Source organism: Barbus barbus, assembly GCF_936440315.1.
Source record: "Barbus barbus genome assembly, chromosome: 45".
Classification (NCBI taxonomy): Eukaryota; Metazoa; Chordata; class Actinopteri; order Cypriniformes; family Cyprinidae; genus Barbus; species Barbus barbus.
In genome coordinates, this window is record NC_136723.1 from 14,252,970 (window position 1) to 14,275,164 (window position 22,195).

Consider the following 22,195-nt stretch of genomic DNA (forward strand, 5'->3'; position numbering starts at 1 on the left):
ATTGTGAGGACGAGGCTTTGCACCCTTGATTTTTCACAAATCTCTCTTCTCTTCCGTCATTCCTCTCTGAGTGCGGAGGAAAATGTGTGCGAACCAGATAGAAGTGAATGAAAGTGAAGCAGAAGAAAAGACAAAGGAAATAACAGGAGAGAGATTGAGCTTCTTCTTTTGAGTAAACCCATGTTCTGTCAAAAGCTGATCATAGAAACATGTCTTTGCAATGTGCTTGCACATCATCCTATGTTCTTTCATCTGCCCTTCCCTTTCTTTTTCTTCTCGTCCTTAATCTTCTTCCCAAGCGTCCCTATTTCCATTCGCCCTGCTGCTGTCAGAGGAAACTGCTGGTGCAGTGAAAGATCCTGTGTTAACAACCCATGTGTTAACAACCCAACCCAAGAAACTGTTAACAACCCATTTTATATCCGTAATGACAGCAGCCGAGAACTAAAGTTGTTTCAGTGAAGTGACATTCAGCCAAGTATGGTGACCCATACTCGGAATTCGTGCTCTGCATCTCGTGCACACACACAGCAGTGAACACACGCACACCGTGAACATACACCCGGAGCAGTGGGCAGCCATTTATGCTGCAGCGACCGGGGAGCAGTTGGGGGTTCGGTGCCTTGCTCAAGGGCACCTCAGTCGTGGTATTGAGGGTGGAGAGAGTGCTGGACATTCACTCCCCCCACCTACAATTCCTGCCGGCCGGAGACTCGAACCCGCAACCTTTGGATTACGAGTCCAACTCTCTGACCATTAGGCCACGACTTCCCTGTTCAGAGTTATTACGTTTCTATTAAATATGAGAATAGACACGCATGGCAAAATTTTATGCCACTTTCTTTTAAAGAGATAGTTATTTGATTCCCTGCTGATTTTGTACGTTTGCCCACTGACAAAGAAATGATCAGTCTATAATTTTAATGGTAGGTTTATTTTAACAGTGAGAGACAGAATAACAACAAAAAATCCAGAAAAACGCATTTCAAAAAAGTTATAAAGTGATTTGCATTTTAATGAGTTAAATAAGTATTTGGCCCCTTCGCAAAACATGACTTAGTAGTACTTGGTGGCAAAACCCTTGTTGGCAATAACAGAGGTCAGACCTTTCTTGTAGTTGGCCACCAGGTTTGCACACATCTCAGGAGGGATTTTGTCCCACTCCTCTTTGCAGATCCTCCCCAAGTCATTAAGGTTTCAAGGCTGACGTATAGCAACTCAAACCATCAGCTTCCTCCACAGATTTTCTATGGGATTAAGGTCTGAAGACTGGCTAGGCCACTCCAGGACCTTAATGTGCTTCTTCTTGAGCCACTTGGCCTTGGCCGTGTGTTTTGGGTCATTGTCATGCTGGAATACCCATCCACGACCCATTTTCAATGCCCTGGCCCTGACGGTACATGGCCCCGTCCATCGTCCCTTTGATGCGGGGCAGTTGTCCTGTCCCCTTAGCAGAAAAACACCCCCAAAGTATAATGTTTTCACCTCCATATTTGATGGTGGGAATGGTGTTCTTGGGGTCATCGACAGCATTCCTCCTCCTCCAAACACGGCGAGTTGGTTTGATGCCAAAGAGGCAAGGCAAGGCAATTTTGGTCTCATCTGACCACAAAACTTTCACCCAGGTCTCCTCTGAATCGTTGGCAAACTTCAGACGGGCCTGTACAAGTGCTTTCTTGAGCAGGGGGACCTTGCAGGCACTGCAGGATTTCAGTTCTTCGCGGCGTAGTGTGTTACCAATTGTTTGTTTCATTATGTAACAGTGAATGTTTACTGTTGTTTATATAATTGTTTATTAATTTTCTTTATTGTACTATGGCCATTCCAGTCCTCTGACCTGAAGCCTGTAGAAAATGAGTGGGTTGAACTGAAGAGAAGAAGAACCGTCATGGAGCTGTGAATCTGAAGGATCTGGAGTGATTCTGGATGAAGGAATGGTCTCTGATCTCTTGTCAGGTTTTCTCTAACCTCATCAGGCATTATAGGAGAAAACTCAGAGCTGTTGTGGGATGTTGGCAAATGGAGGTTTCAATAAGTATTTAATAAAAAGGCACCGTTAATTGTGTCCAATGCATATTAGAGAAAAACATTTATTTCATAATGATATTTCCCCCCATTTTAAATTCTTATTCTCCAATGAAAGGTTAGATTTTTGTGTTTTTTTTTAAATAAAAGATCAAAAGGATTAACAATGCAGATTTATTTTCACAGCCTTCTATGATCATATTTATCATGGGTACAAACAATTCTGACCACGTATGTATGTCCTAAAATCCACACTGTAACACTAACAAGAAAGAACATTTACATTTACATTTATTCATTTAGCTGACGCTTTTATCCAAAGCGACTTACAATTGCTATATATGTCAGAGGTCGCACGCCTCTGGAGCAACTAGGGGTTAAGTGTCTTGCTCAGGGACACATTGGTGTCTCACAGTGGATTCGAACCCGGGTCTCTCACACCAAAGGCATGTGTCTTATCCACTGCGCCATCACCACCAAAGAAACCAAAGAAAAGAGTTAAAGCACTGTACCAGCTTGATATTGTTAAGCTGAGGTTATTTAGCTCATTATATGATGTTTTCAAAGCTACTGTATCAGTCTCTCGACAGCGGCAGCTGCAGCTCACAGTATGTGAGTTACTGCCTGGGGTAGATCATCAGCCCGTGCCCCCTCATATACCCACAGTTCACAGTCAGCTTCTGCTCCAGGCCTGCTGTCGACTGTATGTAAACACAGTCCCTCATGACCACGTAAGGACTGCAGTATGATCTCCTAGTGTGATACGATTACAAATGCTACAAACACATGGCATGCTGTTAATGCCATAACAAATAAACTGGTAGAGTTGTGCAGTGTTTTCCAGGCTTCTTATTTGTTGTCAGTTTTTTTTTATGAATAGCGGTTGCACATGTTTTGCCTTGTAGGCAATTTGTTGAGCCTGTTGGCTGCAGATATATTTTCATTTTGTCATATCTAATTTTGCCAGCCACATTCAGAATGTTTACGGAGGCATTAAATCATTTTAATACAGCCAGTGCGATTTTGCTCAAGTGTATTTATTTAGGATATTATACTGCCATCCTGTGGTTACTTATGGGATCCCACCCCCCATTTTAAAGAAAAGCTGTCAGACATTAATCGTTAAAACAGTGTGTAACAGCCCTCTAGTGGTTGATGCTAAATCTACAAGTTAGTGAGTTCTGCACTATTCTTCTCGTGTGAATCTGATGGTTTAATGTAAAACACTATTTTGTTATCCATATCATTGAACAGAAAATGTGATATGCAACTAAACATGAAAAGCAAGCCTTTGATTGGTGTTTTGTTTTTGTTGCTGGTTTCCCGTGAAATCCGTCCCGCGTCCAGATCAGCTCTTACAGTTACTGCTTACGCACATTTTCCAAACTTTTCCTCTTTTTTCCCCCCCCCAAAACTTTGCCCCCCCCCCCCCCCCCCCAAAAAAAAAAACTTACACACAAAATACAAAATGCCTCACATCACTTACAAAATGAAGCACATTCATATCACAAACACATCTTAAAAGCAAACATTTGCAAACACCATAATATTAATTCCTGTTAGATTTTGGTGTGTTACATGAAGAATGTGCGTTGTGTTTTGCAAAAAGTGTTTTATGAAATTGAAAACTGAGTCAAAGGCTGAGAATTAGTGTATTCAGTGTGTGGTTCTGTTCTGGTGTGTCAGGTTTCAGAAACTGTGTGACAAGAAAAGATTTTGTGTTTTAGCAGTTGAAAAAAACAAAAACAAAACTATAAATATTGGCTAAATTAGCAACCGTGGTGATTTGAGGTAAGACAAAAACACTGGAAGATGTATTTATGATGTACTCAGTCATTTTGAAAATATTTCAGAAAACTCGAAGATGTGTCTTTTATTGTCTGTCATTTGATGCGATATTTAGAGGTTGAATGGCGATGAGAGGGAGATGAATGGGAACGCTAACAGACATTTTGACCAATTAATCTAATTTAAATGTGCATTAACCACTTCAGCTCTGGATCTCCGCGGATCCGTTGTGGACACATTGCCTCCCTTCAATTTAATATCCATATTTAAAAAAATAAATAAATGATACAAAGAAAATATTTTTTCCCCCTTGTTTACTGGCACCTAGTGGAATCAAAAGCAACTTTCTGCACGGATAAAGACCAAACAGATCTTAAATAACAGACTTATCACAAGACCTCAACTTAAATGCAATAAAACTAAAATAAAAGAAAATAACTAAAAATATAATAAAATACCTAACTACATAATATTATTATTGTTAGAAATTGCAACAATATAAAATAGAAATAAATACATTTATACATTTAAAATTTTTATTAAAACAATAAGTAAACAATTATCTCCTGGCCAGAGGAGAACTGCCCCCCCCCCCCCCAAGGATTTGTTTTTCTCCATTCTGTCACAGAGGGAGTTTTGGTTCCTCGCCGCTGTCGCCTCTGGTTTGCTCAGTTGGGGACACTTAATTTTTAGTGATTATCATCAATTTGATTTCACAGATACTATTTAAACTAAACTCATCTAGACAATGACATCTCTGAACTCAATAATGAAATGCCTTAACTGAAAATTGAGTGTATAATCTTATTATTATACATTACTGACACTCTATCCTCCAATTTGATACTGTTAAGTGCTTTGACACAATCTGTATTGTTAAAAGCTATATAAATAAAGGTGACTTGACTTGACTTTCAAATAAAAACCTGAAATACCTAAAATAGATTTTTTTTATTTGTGTTTATCATAAAATTATGAAAAAATACAATACAAATATTAATTATTCCACCGGTGTGTTACAATTTAGGATTTTTTCTATTGAATGAGACCATTTTTATCAATTTACTCCAATGTATATGAGTAGGGTGCACTTTTAAATCCAGGTATGCCAAAATCAGTAAAAAAAATCCAAAATATGCAGCAGAGTTTAAGTAATGTTAGGCTGGCTGACAATGACTTTATCTTGAATGTATACTTTCAACTTGTAGTTTGGATGCAGCATTATGAAACAGAAGGGGGCAGCATTTTACACATAATCTACTACAGAGCCTCTGTGTTGTCAGGCAGACGTGCTATGGCAAGCCGTTTTAACATTTTTAACATAATTTCTGATAAGTAATTATTGCAATAGTATCTATTTAAATATTACTAGTATGTAGGGGTGGGCGATATGGGAAAAATATCATATCACGATTTTTTTTAGAAATATCACGATTCACGATTTTATCATGATTCTTTGTCATGTTGGTTTTACAAGTTGTCTGAGCATTACAGCCAAACTAGAAAGACAAAGCCTTTCAAGGTAACAAAAAAAAAAAGACATTGCAGATATTTAGGCCAAAGTGGGCGAAGATAAAAATCTTTGTCATCATTTTAGTACTTATCCATTAGGTACTAGTACCTATTAAATATATACTAGTACACATTTATTAGATACTAGTACTTATTCGAAATGTTACTAGTAAGATTTTTTATTTTACTAGTACATTTTTTAATTGAACTCTACTGTAGCCATTTGGACTAGTCATAACATAAGACGAGTAAAAAAGCAGATCTGACTAGTAAGATAAGAATTGTTACTAGTAGTAATCACAAAAGATACTAGTGTCTAATAAATAAGTACTAGTACCTAATGAATAAATACTAGTATCTATTAAATAGGTACTAGTATCTAATGAATAAGTACCAGTATCTAAAACATAAGTACTAGTAGCTAATGAATACATACTAGTAGGGGTGTGCGATATGACGATTTTTGATCGTGGACGATAAAAATGTCTCCATGATCTGCTTTAAGAAATATGGTAGTATCGTGCTACAGCACACATTATGTCAAATACAGTTCTGGCGCCTCCGTCTCTATATACTGTACAACACGACAAACAGCAGTAGAGTTACTCTGACAGGACACTGCACTTATTCGCGATCGCAAAAGTACATTATTTGCAGACAAGCCTTGCTGGTTAAATGTTTAATTCGCGCGCTGGTCTGACGTGCGCTTTTTCTGAGCGCATACACCTCAAGCACGCGCACTAAAAAGCCTGTCTAACGGCGCCTGATTACTCAACTAACTTATCTTTTGCGCTAATACTGTCAAAATACACAAGGTTTACATACAGACTCAGTTGGTTATCTCTAAAATAAAAGTAAATAGTTAAGAGAGAAACGGATGTGTGCCTGTATATTAGATGCAGGCAGCTCTTAAAGGGACAGGACACTAAACATGCTGTCGACTGTCATTAAAGGGATAGTTCACCCTAAAATTTAATTTCTGTCATTATTTACTCACTCACGTTTCCCAAACCTCTATTAATTTCTTGTGCTGAACCCAAAAGAAGATATTTTGAAGAATGAGGGTAACCAAACAGTTGCTGGTCTACATTGACTTTGATAGCAGGAAAGAAAAATCCTATGGAAGTCACTGTGGACCAGCAACTGTTTGGTCTTCCACCTTCTTCAAAATAGCATTTATGTTCAGCAGAAGAAAGAAACTCATTCAGGTTTAAAACAACTTTTGAGTAAATGATGGTATAAAAATTAAATATTATGACAGAATTGACAGACAGATGACAGAATATTTATTTTTGGGGGAACTATTCATTTAACGTTAACAAAACAACAAAACGCAAAGAGAAAAATCACTCACTATTCTTGACTGAAAGTTTAATACAGTTGCTTTAGGAATCAGTCTATCTAGTGTTTTATTTTTATATTTGTTCATTCAATTTCATTGAATGCTCCTGCTAAATACACCTATTGTACCTGAAAATAAAGCACTGTTTGTTTTATTTGTATATTATGTGTATTTGTAATGTGTATCTTTGTTCTTATTTTTTTATAAGAAAGATAAAATGATGACAAAGATTTTTATCTTCGCCCACTTTGGCCTAAATATAGTAAATATAAATAAATAAAGATTTATAAATAAAGATTTTTATCTTTGCCCACTAGTACCTAATGGATAAGTACTAGTACCTAATGGATAAGTACTAGTACCTAATGGATAGGTACTAGTACCTAATGGATAGGTACTAGTACCTAATGGATAGGTACTAGTGTCTAATGGATAGGTACTAGTGTCTAATGGATAGGTACTAGTGTCTAATGGATAGCTACTAGTACCTAATGGATAGCTACTAGTACCTAATGGATAGCTACTAGTACCTAATGGATAGCTACTAGTACCTAATGGATAAGTACTAGTACCTAATGGATAAGTACTAGTACCTAATGGATAAGTACTAGTACCTAATGGATAAGTACTAGTACCTAATGGATAAGTACTAGTGTCTAATGGATAAGTACTAGTGTCTAATGGATAGGTACTAGTGTCTAATGGATAGCTACTAGTGTCTAATGAATAGGTACTAGTGTCTAATGAATAGGTACTAGTGTCTAATGAATAGGTACTAGTGTCTATTTAATAGGTACTAGTATCTAATGAATAAGTAAAAGTATCTAATGAATAAGTAAAAGTATCTAATGAATAAGTAAAAGTATCTAAAAAATACGTACTAGTACCTAATGAATAACTACTAGTACATACAAATTAAGTACTAGTCACTAGTGGAATACTTACTAGTCAAAACTGAATTGTTGATATCTCAATGACGGATCCCCATAGAAGTCAATGGCAAAAATTTTAAATTTGTTACTAGAAACAATATAATAGTTACTAGTCACTATTGAAATAAGTACTAGTATCTAAAGAATAAGTACTAGTATTTAATGGATAAGTACTAGTATCTAATAAATAAGTACTAGTATTTAATCAATAAGTACTAGTATCTAATGAATAAGTACTTGTACCTAATAAATAAGTACTAGTATCTAATGAATAAGTACTAGTACCTAATAAATAAGCACTAGTATCTAATGAAAACATACTAGTATCTACTGATTAAGTACTAGTATCTAATGAATAAGTACTAGTAACTTTACAAAAGACACTAGTACCTAAATAAGCACTAGTAGTTAAAGAATAAGCACTAGTAGCTAATGAATAAGCACTAGTACTTAATGGGAAAGATACTAGTATCTAAAAAATAAGTACTAGTAGCATGAAAATAGATACTAGTACGGCTTATAGATTAAATGTTAAAACCGCTTGCCATAGACGTCCTGTGTAGTGTACATATTGTTATAAACTGCTAATGAGCTGTCATACTTTTCCAGTGTAATCCAAGAACTTCTTTACATTCATTGCATGATCATAGACCTGACTTAATGGTAGACCTGACTGACATTTATGTGGTCTACAGTTTTGATCTATAAGAAGTTAAATGTAAATTATGGATTTTTACCCATACTGTTAGAGTTTCAGCAGATGAGTTCATAAAATAAACTTATACAATTAAAAATATCAAAATGAAATCACATTCATATGTAGGAAGAAAATCACTATCTCTCAGAGCCTGCCTAAAAATACCATATACCAGATTTATCTCCATGGAAACCATCTGCACAACCTTAACACAAAAGACTATATATTTAAACTCTTAAATAACCTTTGATGAAAATAAATGTGTGCCTATAATCAAACTGATGCACAGAATTGTTTTGATGCAGTATCGCAGGAGACATATTCATTTCACTTCTTGTACGGGCCAGTTTTGTTTGATCCAGCATGTTCGGTCTCCATGTACTTCCTTTAAAAAAACCTTTAAAGTTCATCAGACTAAGCATTATTCATCCCTCCAGCCAGTGGCAGACCCAGTTAGAGGTCACATATCCGCCTTTAGCGGTAAAGAGTCGCCTAATCTTCCCTTGCGTGTATTTCAGTGCTATAACAGAATAAAAATGCCACTTCCAAAGGGCATTTACATTGACAATGATTTGAAGTTACTAAATTTGATTATAAGCTACTCATTGCAAAGAAACGCCAAACTGGGGACCCACTTTTAGCAGCAACACATTAAGCAGGCCCTGTCCCGCCTGAAGTATTGCTAGAAAGCCTACTAGCAACAGTACAGTGACTAGCAGAGACAAAATCGCTGTCAGCGTGAATGGCACTTATCCTGCCATTCTGATATAATGCATTGGTCTCATAACTAAATGATTCCTAATGTTTGTTTCAGGGGCTCATAAACTCCTCAGCGAGCAAATTTGAGCTGACAACGATCGCCTTGGTAAGAGCTGTGCAACATCGACCCGACGCAAGGCCTTGTGCTGTGGGTCAGCACGCATATGATGAGAGAAGGAAATGATAGATGGATGGAGAAACAAAGAGGGAAAGTGAGAGTGAAAATGGAGGAAAGATGGGTAAAGGAGGAGAGAGATGGAGGGGAAGAGTGCGAGAGATGGATAGGGATGCTGGGGATAAAAATAAACTGCAGGGGGAAGTAGATTACGTAAAACAGGACGAGTGATTTAAAAATTAAAGGTGGAGACGTACACTGTCAGCTTCGATCTGCTGTTAAAAGGAGAGAGAGAGAGAGAGAGAGAGAGGCAGAAGGAAAGAGATAATGTAAGATACCCCAAGTTAGAGTATCGTAGTAGACGTTTATGTTCACTCTGCAGGGAAGAGAAAGAACTGCCGCCAACCAGACAGAGTCTGTCTTCATTCCAGTGAGTTTAACATCTGGCCTCTGCAGCAGTACATCTGGACAAGCAGCATTTTAACAGCTGTTTCTTATTCTTTAGTCTCAGTGGATACTCTGTGAGAGTCTCATATGAACCAATTCTTACTTTAGTGACGAATATGTGTTATTTTTAAGAAATTTGGTGAAAAATGTTCCTGAAAGGGAGCCAAATTGCCCTTTGAAGATATCCTCATGGAAAAGTGGTCGTAAATTATGAAAATGCAAATTATATAGTAACATTTTAAAAATGTTTTTGAAAGAAGTCTCTTCTGCTGCGTTTATTTGATCAGAAATACAGTAATATTGTGAGATATTATTATGAAATAAAATAATATTTTAATATATTTTAAAAAGTAATTTATTCATGTGATGGAAAAGCTGAATATTCAGTGTCACATGATCCTTCAGAAATCATTCCAATATGCTGATTTGGTGCTCAATAAATATTTCTCATTATTATCAATGTGGAAAATAGTTGTGCTGCTTCACATTTTGTTAAAACCACAATTCTTTGATGAATAGAAACTTTAAAAGAAATAGGAATATTTAGTTACTTTTTGAAATGTTTTTATTGTCACTTTTGTTCAGCTTAATGCATCCTTGCTGAATTATCTAATAATTACTGATATATATATATATATATATATATATATATATATATATATATATATATATATAATTTTTTTTTGTTTTTTTTTGTTTGTTGCTGGGGCAGGGTAAGCTTTAATTTAAACTAACCAGCCAGCAGCAAGTTCAAGGAAGAAAGTGAAAAAGGAGGCGTGTGTTCATAGCTAAATGTTACTATTTGTGTGTGTTTGTGTGTGTGTGTGTGCGCATGTGTTTGTGTTCAAAGAAAAGGACAGAAAGGATGGCAAAAGAGCAGAGAAATAAGTCGTACGTCAGGAAGAAAGCTGTCTGCTATCTCTGGAGAGAGTTCAGTCCAGGTGTTTCTGAAACAAGTGCGTCCAAGTGTGTGCCAATGTGCGTGTGTGACCCTTGCAGAGTGCTGAATGCCTCTGCGTCTGTGTGTGTAGCTGCCTCTCCCTTCTCAAACTCTCACAGACTCAAACACACCTCTGGGACGCTGCAGTCAGGTGAACTCTGCTCTCATACACATGCAGTACTGTTCTGTTCTCATATCTTCTGGCTTCAGCTTATATTTCCATTAAAAGTCAATTAAAGGGCCTCTGTTAAAATCAGCCAAGGTAACCATGGTTGCACATGCATGAAAACCTCCGTTTGCTTGTGCAAAGCCTGTATCAGAAAGATGGTCACCAGGTTTCGCTCAGTTAAGATGAAACATGCTGCGTTGAACATTAAATTAATGTTGTTTGAGCAAATTACATTATAGAAAGAGATCAGCTACATAAACTCTCTGACTTAATGCCGTTCTTAATTGTGAGACAGAATTTGCATAAAAATTAATTTTTGATCAATTATAAATATTCTCAAATATATCCTTAAATATATTTTTTTTCTGCAGTAGTCAATAATACTTTAATGATCCATTTAATTTAGGTCTATATATTTGTATTAAATCATTTATATTATTATACATATCTGGGTGTTTCTGCAACTATGGGCAATTTTGACTCTCCAAAATCAACCCCTGTGAATTTAAATTTTAACCATCAAAGTCTGTAATACATATAAAAAAGTCATTAAGATTTTAAACTGGAACATGTTTATTTTTTATGTTTTTCAACTCTTCTTCTTACAAAAAGACCTTACCGCAACGTTACAATAACGCTTATTATATTCTTTTTTTTATTATTTCTATATAAATGTAATATATTTCAATAGCTTTTTCATTTTTTTTTGTGCAGTTTTGTAAATACTGATATAAAAAATAATATACAAAATAGGGGATTTCATAGTTTTCTTTATGCCTTGTAAAATTTAGACCGTAACCTTAGATGTCAATTGTTTCCATACACACTAAAGATAACATATTTAGCTTTTTATGACAGATGTTGCCATTTCAATGTGTAAATCATCTCAACTTAAGTGTTAAAATATTTTTTTGCAAATAAAATTATGAAAAAATTAAATAAAAATAAAGCAGAGCTGCGGTAATGACATCTTGTTTCGGTAAGGACACAATGTTAAAGTGCCATGAAATCAAAAACAGGCTACTGTAGAGAACAACAGTTAAAGAAACAGAAAACACATAGACTGAATATTTGTAATTTAATATACAGTAAACCTTGAACTTGTCTCTACCACAACATGTCTTTACCGCAGCAAATTTAGTTGATAAAATGTCATAATAAAAGCCTTTTTTTCATTGTTGCTGTCAGGACTCAAACGTGTGGGGACAGGCACATTTAGTTGAATTTGTTTTTTAAATAAATAAAAATGATCAGTAAATAATACAAAAATAATTTAAGATGCTATAAATTAATATGTATATTAAACAATTCCATTTGAAATAATGCTAAACTGTACTTCAATTAGCTTATTTTACATATCTCAACATTGGGACCAGAGTTGTGGGACATGAACCAAAATGGTGTTTGGATCTATAAATGCTTCATAATTTTATATTAAATCACATTAATCATTAATTATATTTTTTGTCAAGGTGTGTAATGACACTGAATATATATGAAAAATGTTAATATAAATGTAAAATTTCTCTGCTGGGACTTAAAAGTGCCCATAGTTGCAGAAACACCCATCAACACTTCCAAAAGGCCATCCCAGAAAACAAATACTTATTTCATAATTTACTAAATTTTATTTGGTTTTAAACATTTAACAGCAAGTTATTTTTAAAGAATGCTCAAGAAAGATCACCATAAATATGAATCCACATTGTGATATTTCATATTTTACAGGGTAAGTTTGAATGTTTTGAATGTGCAAGTGCCGGCTGTGGGGATGATTATCAGTAAATATTGACTTAATTCATTTAAAACAAAACTTCATATCACGATAAAAATGTAAGAAATATTGGTCACATTATTTTGAGGAGTTAAAGTAATAGAAAAAATGTTGTCATCGTAATATGATTTACAGTGAAGATTTGTAAAATAGCACACTATTTGTGTGCACTATTGTTTTCTTTCTTGGAGCTTGACTGTTTCTGGTCACTGTATGAAAAAAAAATAGCTTGGGCATTCTTCAAAATCTCTTTAGTAATTCCTTAGTAGAAAGTAAACAGGTTTCAAAAACACAATAGTGGCTGGTCATTCTGGTATATTAAAATAGAACCACTACAATGCACAAAGGATGAATCGCTGGTTGTCAAGTGGATATATACAGGTCCTTTTCAAAAAATTAGCATATTGTGCTAAAGTTCATTATTTTCTGTAATGTACTGATAAACATTAGACTTTCATATATTTTAGATTCATTACAACACAACTGAAGTAGTTCAAGCCTTTTATTGTTTTAATATTGATGATTTTGGCATACAGCTCATGAAAACCCAAAATTCATATCTCAAAAAATTAGCATATCATGAAAAGGTTCTCTAAACGAGCTATTAACCTAATCATCTGAATCAACTAATTAATTCTAAACACCTGCAAAAGATTCCTGAGGCTTTTAAAAACTCCCAGCCTGGTTCATTACTCAAAACCGCAATCATGGGTAAGACTGCCGACCTGACTGCTGTCCAGAAGGCCATCATTGACACCCTCAAGCAAGAGGGTAAGACACAGAAAGAAATTTCTGAACGAATAGGCTGTTCCCAGAGTGCTGTATCAAGGCACCTCAGTGGGAAGTCTGTGGGAAGGAAAAAGTGTGGCAGAAAACGCAGCACAACGAGAAGAGGTGACCGGACGCTGAGGAAGATTGTGGAGAAGGACCGATTCCAGACCTTGGGGGACCTGCGGAAGCAGTGGACTGAGTCTGGAGTAGAAACATCCAGAGCCACCGTGTACAGGCGTGTGCAGGAAATGGGCTACAGGTGCCGCATTCCCCAGGTCAAGCCACTTTTGAACAGAGAAGCAGCACTGGACTGTTGCTCAGTGGTCCAAAGTACTTTTTTCGGATGAAAGCACATTTTGCATGTCATTTGGAAATCAAGGTGCCAGAGTCTGGAGGAAGACATGGGAGAGGGAAATGGCAAAATGCCTGAAGTCCAGTGTCAAGTACCCACAGCCAGTGATGGTCTGGGGTGCCATGTCAGCTGCTAGTGTTGGTCCACTGTGTTTTATCAAGGGCAGGGTCAATGCAGCTAGCTATCAGGAGATTTTGGAGCACTTCATGCTTCCATCTGCTGAAAAGCTTTATGGAGATGAAGATTTCATTTTTCAGCACGACCTGGCACCTGCTCACAGTGCCAAAACCACTGGTAAATGGTTTACTGACCATGGTATTACTGTGCTCAATTGGCCTGCCAACTCTCCTGACCTGAACCCCATAGAGAATCTGTGAGATATTGTGAAGAGAAAGTTGAGAGACGCAAGACCCAACACTCTGGATGAGCTTAAGGCCGCTATCGAAGCATCCTGGGCCTCCATAACACCTCAGCAGTGCCACAGGCTGATTGCCTCCATGCCACGCCGCATTGAAGCAGTCATTTCTGCAAAAGGATTCCCGACCAAGTATTGAGTGCATAACTGAACATAATTATTTGAAGGTTGACTTTTTTTGTATTAAAAACACTTTTATTTTATTGGTTGGATGAAATATGCTAATTTTTTGAGATAGGAATTTTGGGTTTTCATGAGCTGTATGCCAAAATCATCAATATTAAAACAATAAAAGGCTTGAACTACTTCAGTTGTGTTGTAATGAATCTAAAATATATGAAAGTCTAATGTTTATCAGTACATTACAGAAAATAATGAACTTTATCACAATATGCTAATTTTTTGAAAAGGACCTGTATATACAAAAACTGGTTCAGACTGCAGTGTATTCTACTAATGGACTGAAGTGCATCTCACTCTTGTGCACATACTCTATGAATACACATGCAAGCTCACAGGACCTGAGTTCATTCTCCCACACACATACAAACACATGCTAATTCAGGCGTATTTTTTTAAAGGTCATGAAAAGGCCATAAGGATGTCAGAATATGTTTCAGTCTTTTTTTCTCTCTCAGCCTCTTTCTCTCTTTTTTAATTACTTTTTGCCTTCTTTAGATAAAAGGAAATATGTTAGAGGTTGGGTACTGCTGGTATTGCCTGTGTTATTGCTGCAAGTTATTATGAACCTCAGACACACACACACTCGTATTATCAACAGCTCAGCAGGAACAGGAGGCCGAGGTGGAGGAGGAGGACGTGAACAGGCCTGAATAAATTCGGGATATTGTGACTGTTTCACATCTAATGTTACATTTACATAAGATGATGCTTAGAGAAACATTTGGCACCTCCACAGCAGCTGGAGCCAAACCGAAACAGAATCACTGAGTAAATGCCCGAGTCTGAAAAGAGACTGAAATTCAGCGAGTGACAGAGAAGGAGGTAAAAGAGAAGGAGAAAATGTGCGAAGGAGGGAAAGAGTGTGGGAGAGTTAAATTGCATTGGCATTGTAGCTGTCAGACAGATGGTAGCGAAATAGTGTCAACTTATAAGAGTTTGTCTGAAACCAGATGGAGAACGAAAAACTTTTCTGGAAAGAACTAAATAAAACATATATCACATTAGATCACCCATCATAAAGCACCCTGACTAATATTAGTTCCCATTACAATTTATTTGTCCAATTTGTGAAAAAGCTGTCAAGTAAATGTCTAAACCTCTCAAACATTTTTAGTTTCACTACTACAAATGAAAAATGATTCATTCCAAAGTGTAAGTTTGTATATTTCTAGATGTGTGTAGCACCTTACACTCTGCACATCAGAGGGGATGATTATCATTCAATAACATGTATTTTGCTCAGTTTTTCACACAAAATTATTGTATCTTTTCAGAAGACTTTGAATATAGCATGCCAATTCTATTATGATTCATTTATGGCATCTTGTTTTAAGTTTGAGCTTGACAAATCCAGTCCCTTTTATTTCCATTATAATGAAAAGAGCTGTGCTGGATAACCTTCAAATATTCACCTTTTGTGTTTTTCGCAGAAGAATGAAAGTCATACAGGTTTAGAAACAACATGAGGGAGTCAATAATTCCAGAATGTTACTATTTTGGGTGAACTATCCCTTTACTGTAATGAGACACTGAATCACTCTCCGAAATCTCTTTCCCGTTTTCTCTTTTTGTGAGTGTGTGTGTGTGTGTGTGTGTGTGGTACATCTTGGTCTGCACTGTTCTGAAATGTTATGTTTAGAGTCCTCAGGCAATTGGACTGTGAACATTGCATCAGCCCTCAGATGTGATATAATTCATAAAAATCTATTAAAGGAGAAAGAGATAGGAGAGGTCAAGCTGTAGATTCAATTTAAAGGGATAGTTCACCCAAAAATGAACATTCTGTCATTACTCACTCACCCTCATATCGTTCCAAACCCACAAGACCTCTGTAAATATTCGGAACACAAATTAAGATATTTTTGATGAAATCCGAGAGCTCTCTGACCCTCCATAGACAGCGCATGCGTTGTGGTACTCTCCAGAATGGCACCCTATAGGGTGACGTGGAGAAAAATAATTGTTGAATAAAGTTGTTATTTTAGTTTTCTTTGCACAAAAAAGGTATTCTCGTAGCTTCATAATATTACAGTTGAACCACTGATGTCACATGGACCATTTTAAAGATGTCCTTATTACGTTTCTGCGCCTTGATCGTGGTAGTACTCTTCCTGTCTGTGAGAGTCAGAGATCTCTCAGATTAAAAATATCTTAATTTGTGAACGGAGGTCTTACGGGTTTGGAACAATATGAGGGTGAGTAATTAATGATATTCGGTGCCCTCCAAAAGTATTGGAACAGTAAAGACAAAATTGCTCTGTTGTCTGTGAAGTCAAGACATTTACAAATATGATTAAAAGATGAATATGAGACAAAACTACAGAATGTTACATTTTATTATTGGGTGATTCAACACATAGATGTTTTACCAGCTAAGAAGTTCAGCACTTTTAGAGTTTCATCCCTCTATCTGATGTGAGCATAAGTATTGGAACAGTTGCCTCACAGGTCTTTCTGTGATCATCTGTGTCCTGTTGCATTAATTCTTCAGATATTAAAAGCACTGAATGTGTCGTATCAGTTATATCCATTACTTCTGTATTCTGAATCTTGCATTCAATGATGACACACACAAACCAGGATGAAGACGAGGGAGCTGACTTTGAGAGAAAAGCAAGCAATTTGGATGCTAAAAGAAAAGAGGAAGTCAGTTAGAGCTATAGTAAAAACAAAGGGCATGGAGAAATCAAGAGTTTGGAAACCACCCGCGACACCAGCAACCAACAACTACCTGATCGGCTGAGAAAACAACAGTAGTTGATGACAGACAAATCATAAAAGCTGTGAAAATGAACCCTAAAAGATGTGTATGTAAAATCACCAACAACTTCCAGAAAGCTGGGGTGATGCTCTGACAATCTACTGTCCTCAGGAGACTTTGACACAGAATTACAGATGCTACACAGCAAGATGCAAACCTCTGACCAGCACCAAAAATATAAAGGCAAGATTAGAGCTTGCAAAAAAGCACAGAGGTGAGCCAGAAGTGTTTTGGAACTGTGTTTATGGACCGATGAGACAAAGATGAACCTTTATCTAGGTGATGGGAAAGCAAAAATGTGGAGAAAAAAAGGGAACTGCAATGATCCCAAGAATACAGCCTCATCTGTAAAGCATGGTGGAGGTGGTGTCATGGCACGGGCATGCATGGCTGTCTCTGGAACAGGCCCTCTTAACTTTACTGATGACTTAATGTATGATGACAGTAGCAGAATGAATTTAGAAGGGTACAAAACCATCTTGCCTACCAATATTCAAGAAAATGCCACCAGATTAATTGGGAAGTGCTTCATATTGCATCAGGACAATGACCCAAAACACCCTGCCAGTTCAGTCAAGGAATTTATAAGGGCAAAGTAATGGAAAGTCTTAGATTGCCCAAGTCAATCTCCAGATTTAAATCCAAATCCAAATTCTCCAGATTTTAAATTCAAAACATGAATTTCACCAGCTGGAGAGGAGAGTAAAGGCAAAACAAGCAACAATTGGAACTGGCTGCATTAAAGGCTGGCAAAAGTATTTCAAAGGATGAGACCAAGAGTCTGGTGATGTCTATGGGTCACAGACTCAGTGCTGTGATTGTGCGCAAGGGATCTACAACTAAATAATAGCTTTTAATCTTTTATATCTGCCTTATGTTCAACTGTCCCAATACTTATGCTCACATCAATGAGTGGGATGAACTCTAAAAGTGCTGTTCTTTTTATTTGGTAAAACATGTATGTGTTGAAACGGCTAATAATAAAATGTGACATTCTGTAGTTTTGTCTCATATTCATCTTTTAATCATATTTGCAAATGTCGTGACTCCACAGCCAACAGCGCAATTTTGTCTTTACTGTTCCAATACCTATAGAGGGCACTGTAATTATCCTTTTTGGGTGAACTATCCTTTTAACTTTTGCTGTGTCAGACAGTAGTCAAGCTTCTATCTATAAATCACATATAAGTCAATCCCAAACATTGCAAACATACCCTGTAATCAGAGGCCTAAAGAGATCACCCAAAAATTGTGTCATTATTAATTCATCCTCATGTTGTTCAAAACCTGTATGACTTTTTGGCCATGTACACGCTCACTCTAAAATTTTCAGGAGTGACAACCTTATTTACATATTGAATCCCTTAATTTTATTTTTGTGTATTTGGTTTTTAACCAAAGTAATATTGCAGCAACCAAAAATTTTGTTCTGTTTTTTTTTGTTTTATTTTATTTTTTTAACTAAACCACCGTCAAAAGAGCCATCATGTTTTGTTGTCCGCAGTCTTGATGGGTTGCCATGTCCACTTATTATAAGCGATGCTTATTAAGCATCTCTGGCCGTTGTGTTTGGAGTCTGCTTATAAAGCGATTCAGTTTATGGAGTTAATAAAGTAGGCAGGTGCAGGTTACTATATTTTTAGTGGCTTAAAATATTTTCAAGATAGGATTTGAGTTTATTATGGGCTTGTTTGTATTTATTTATTTATGTATTTATTTTTCTAGCTAGATCTGGCAACACTAATGAACCCTGTGATTTCTTGCACCATACATACAGAAAAAAACACAACTCGGATTCGTGTCATTACGTCATTAACAACTAGTTGTTCACTTTGGTTCCATACACACTGCATAGATTTACTGTAAATGCGGTTGTCACTACCTGAATTCGAGAGTAAATTCTGTTGTAGAATGCAGTTGTCATTTCCATAAATTACTGAACTGTGTGTTTACATACCAGAATTAAGCACTAAAATGTGAACTGACAACCAAATTTAGCTGCACTGTGTCTATGGCCTTTTACATGGAAGAAAAAAATAGATAGTTTATAGATTTGTCCCTACGGATGACAAGTTTGGAATATGAGGGTAAGTAAACGTTGACAGAATGTTCCATATTAAATTTTAAGAAATTAAAACATACAGTAGATATGGTATATTGTATGCATATGTACAGTACCGTGAAAAGATTTTTGCCCCCTTCCTGTTTTTTTTCTTTTTTTTTTCTTTTGCATATTTGTCACACTTTAAGATTCAGATCATCAAACAAATTTTAATGTTACACAAAGATAACCAGAGTAAATACAAAATGCAGTTTTGAAATGATGATTTCATTTATTAAGGGAAAAAAGCTGTCCAAACCTGCCTGGCACTTCGTGAAAAAGTAATTGCCCCCTAAATCTAATAACTGGTTGTGCCACCGCTTCAAGCATTTGTGATAACTGGTAATGAGTCTTTTACATCACTGTGGAGGAATTTTGGTCCACTCTTCCTTGCAGAATTGTTTTAATTCAGCCACACTGGAGGGTTTTCGAGCATGAATGGACTGTTTAAGGTCATGCCACAGCATCTCAATCGGATTTGAGTCTGGACTTTGATTTGACCACTCCAAAACCTTAATTTTGCTTTTCTTGAGACATTCAGCTTGAGGTCACAAACTGATGGCCAGACATTCTCTTTCAGGATTTTCTGATAGCGTGCAGCATTTATGTTTCCATCAATCATGGCAAGTCGTCCAGGTCCTGAAGCTGAAAAGCAGCCTCAGACCATCACACTACCACCCCCATGTTTGACTGTTGGAATGATGTTTTTTTTTTAATTTAATTCTGTGTTGGTTTTACACCAGATGTAATGGGACACACACCTTCCAAAAAGTTAAACTTTTGTCTCATCAGTCCACAGAATATTTGACCAAAAGTCTTGGGGATAATCAAGATATTTTTTTTAGTAAATGTGAGACAAGCTTTTGTGTTCTTTTTGGTCAGCAATGGCTTTTGTCTCCCATGGATGCCGTTTTGCCCAGACTCTTTCTTATTGTTGAATCATGAACACTGACCTTAACTGAGGCAAGTGAGGCCTGCAGTTCTTTAGATGTTGTTCTGGGTTCTTTTATGACCTCCTGGATGAATCGTCATTGCGCTCTTGGAGTAATTTTGGTAGGCTGGGAAGGTTCACCACTGTTACAAGCTTTCACCATTTGTAGATAATGGCTCTGACCTTGGTTCTATGGAGTCCCAAAGCCTTAGAAATGGCTTTATAACCCATTCCAGACTGATACGTCAACTATTTTGTTTCTCATCTGTTCTTGAATTTCTTTAGATCGTGGCATGATGTGTTACTCTTTAAGCATGTTTCACTTTGTCAGACAGGTTTTATTTAAGTGATTTCTTGATTCAACAGGTCTGGCAGTAATCAGGCTTGGTTTTGCTAGTGAAATTTAACTCCGCTTTTTAAAATAATGTGGTTAATCACAGTTCTTTTATGATTTAACAGGAGGGGGATGATACATTTTTCATGTAGGGCCAGGTAGGTTTGGATAGCTTTTTCCCTTCATAAATGAAATAATCATTTAAAACTGCATTTTGTATTTACTTGCATTATTTTTGTGTAATATAAAAATTTGTTTGATAATCTGAATCTTTAAAGTGTGACAAATATGCTGAAAAAATACCAAAAAAAAAGACCGGAAGGGGCAAAAACCTTTTCACGGCACTGTATGTCATCCCTCTTTTTTTTTTAATGCTATTTGCCAGATAAACGCTCAACTTGGGACAAAACTCCAAATGCGTCTGCATCAATATTGATTCTTCCAATCACAAGGGTTTACATAAGCTGTTGTATGGATGTAATGTGCACTCTCATGTGGGCTACAGTTCTTCTACAGAGAACAGGGAAAATGTGCAGCATGTCAAGGGAAGTTAGCAGGATTGATAGACCTTGTACTCTTTAAAATGTCAAATGCTCTCTCTCTTTACCCCAGAGACTCATTCTATTGGAGCTGTAAAACTGCAGTAACACCAGCATAGCCATTTTGTCACTCGCAATCACACACACACACACACACACACACACACACACATATATATATATATATATATATATATATATATGCCCTGCACTTAAACAAAACACTTACACCCTTCCATGTGCTTGACTGACCTTGTCACTTGCACTCAAGTTTGCTATTGGTAACAACAAAACAGCTTCTGATTGGGTGTTCATGGGCAACAGTATTTCTTCCTGCAATGGTCTTGATTTTTTCTTCCTGTCATAGGAAGAAGGTTGTGACGGAACATGTGGATGCAGAATGTGCCAAATATGCACCATGAATTGATGAATGTGTGAAATATAAGTGTGTAAAATGGTGCATTTTTTTAGTGCAGAACAGTAGGGAAGGTTTAGAAATTCATGAAATTCAACATCAGATTATCTGTTCCTGCAGGGATGAAGGGTCATCATCAATCCGTTAATGGTTTGACTGAGGTAAATTGCAGTCCGCTAGAATAACCATGATGGATGTATACAGACTCTCTCACACACTATTCACTGAGCTTTCATTACATTTGACACTAGTTCATTCTAAAACAAGGTTGTTTAGCCAGAGGGCTTTGAGCATCAACCTTCTAAAATGTGACCCTGGACCACAAAACCAGTAATAAGTCATATAGCATAACCAGTCATATGACATAATTTTTCGAAATTGAGATTTATACATCAGCTGAAAGTTGAATAAATAAGCTTTCCATTGATGTATGGTTTATTAGGATCGGACAATATTTGGGCGAGATACTACTATTTGAAAATCTGGAATCTGATGGTGCAAATAAATCACAATATTGAGAAAATTGCCTTTAAAGTTATCAAATTGAAGTTCTAGCAATGCATATTACTAATCAAAAATGAAGTTTTGATATATTTACATTAGGAAATTTACAAAATATCTTCATGGAACATGATCTTTACTTAATATCCTAATGATTTTTGGCATAAAAGAAAATCAATACTTAAGACTGGTTTTGTGGTCCAGGGTTACAAAACATGACTTGGGAAACTATGGGAACATTTGGGAAAATAGTCATTTTTGGTTATGTTTTGTATAAAGGTAATTATGTATGGTTTGTAAAGGTAATTGTAAAGGTAACTTTTTATCTCACATTAGATTTCCACACAGAGGAAAAAAGTCAGAATTAAGTGATATAAACACATAATTGTGAG

At 36.3% G+C, this 22,195-nt stretch overlaps 1 protein-coding gene and 1 long non-coding RNA gene across 2 annotated transcripts in view; both read right to left on the minus strand.

The window, feature by feature from the left end:
* Positions 1-22,195, minus strand: part of LOC306864536 (A-type potassium channel modulatory protein KCNIP1-like) — a 52,341-nt gene that overhangs the window by 26,442 nt on the left and 3,704 nt on the right. The window lies entirely within an intron of this gene.
* Positions 2,150-4,225, minus strand: LOC306864245. Its single transcript, XR_013783764.1, has 2 exons — positions 2,503-4,225; positions 2,150-2,287 (listed from the first exon to the last, which is right to left on the minus strand). It is a non-coding gene; the product is annotated as an uncharacterized lncRNA (long non-coding RNA).